General features: G+C 46.4%; 1 protein-coding gene across 1 annotated transcript in view; it reads right to left on the bottom strand.

Moving 5' to 3' along the window:
* Nucleotides 1-536: 536 nt before the first annotated feature.
* Nucleotides 537-1547, bottom strand: part of LOC306936329 (platelet-derived growth factor subunit A-like) — a 17720-nt gene continuing 16709 nt past the window's right edge. Inside the window, exon 5 of the mRNA XM_079519817.1 lies at nucleotides 537-1547. This exon is cut by the window's right edge and continues 150 nt beyond it. The gene's annotated coding sequence lies outside the window, so the exon portion shown is untranslated.

A 1547-nucleotide genomic window follows, 5' to 3' on the forward strand; every position in this document is an offset into this window, starting at 1 on the left:
CACACACACACACACACACACACACACACACACACACACACACACACACACGCACACACACGCACACACACACACACACACACACACACACACACACACACACACACACACACACACCTTGCGCGCAAGCAGTGAACACACGCACACACGTGTGTGTGTGTATGTGTGCGTGCGTGCATGTGCGTGCGTACGTGTGTGTGTCCGTGGCGTATTTATACCGCATATTGATAGAAATACCATCACACCATACAGCAGTGACTATAGTGTCAGACTACAATATGACCGCCAACATCTGAACCGCTCCATCACCCTTTCAGAGCCACCTGCACACCTTTTTTACCAACCAACACTGCTGATGCACACATCCTTACAAAATAACTAAGACTGGCACCTCTTCTCCCTTATCCATTCCATCACCCCCCCCCCCCCACCCCCATCCCCCTGACCCGACCTCTCTCCCACCCATTTTTGCATCATTTCCAATGGATTAAATACAAGCATTCAACCACAACGAAAGAAATAAACATACTTCCTGCTTGGATATAAGTAAGCATAATATATTTCATAACAAAAATAAAGCATCTTCCGGTACTAACTCTCGCATCTCCTCGCACATACATACATAATCCAGACCATAATGCATAAGGCTTCAGATCATTCAGATATACTGTAAAACAATTAGCAACATGGATGACAAGAGTAACATTTAACGACCAAAAAAAAGAAAAGAAAAGACAACAAGATTGCTTACAGAGAACCACCATGAGGATCACGTCGCTCGAAACACAACAATGTCTTTTTTTCTAGTTTTTCTTTCTTTCTTTCTTTCTTTTGTGCTGCGAGCCAGAAACCAAAACGGTCACACATTATAAATAGTTTGCAGGTAGCAGTGTGTCGTCCATTTCAAATCAAACTGCACAAGGCGAACACGTTTTGGAGAACATGTCCTCCTTAACGGAAACAAAGTATCCAAACACTCAGAATGTCCGATGCCCCCATGCAGAGTTCTGTCTCTTTTTTTTATTGTACTTTTCTCGTCTCTCTCTCTCGTGTCTTCCTTTGACTTTTCCCCCCACACAGGAGTCATTTTAAAGTGAGCAGGGCGAGCACACCTATATGGGCTCTACGCGGTGTTTTCTTGACTTTGTTCCCCCCCCCCCCCAAAAAAAAAGGTCATCTGTGGTTACGTTTTATGTCCACCGGGATCCAGGCGACAGATTTCCCCCGACCAAAGCTTAATCCATGTGGTTCATAGTTCACGCCTGCAGTGTGTTCACAGTTTGTCCCAGTTCCAGACCCAGGAGGTCTGCTCCTCCTCCTCCTCCTCCTCCTCCTCCTCTTCCTCACCATTTCCCGCTCTGCTCTGGCCTCCGTGGCATCGTTCATCGCCTCGTCTCCCTGCTCAGGCGTCAGTGTTCGATTGATTGGGTCTGCCGCTCGCCACAGAGGCACTCCTCCTCCTCGTCCGCTGCAGGCTAATGGTTTAAAGAAGCACCTTTGGCATTTCATCTGCTTTTCTTTGTCTTTTATTTTATTTGATTTTAGTG

The sequence above is a fragment of the Electrona antarctica genome (genome assembly GCF_951216825.1).
Source record: "Electrona antarctica genome assembly, chromosome: 14".
Lineage (NCBI taxonomy): Eukaryota > Metazoa > Chordata > Actinopteri > Myctophiformes > Myctophidae > Electrona > Electrona antarctica.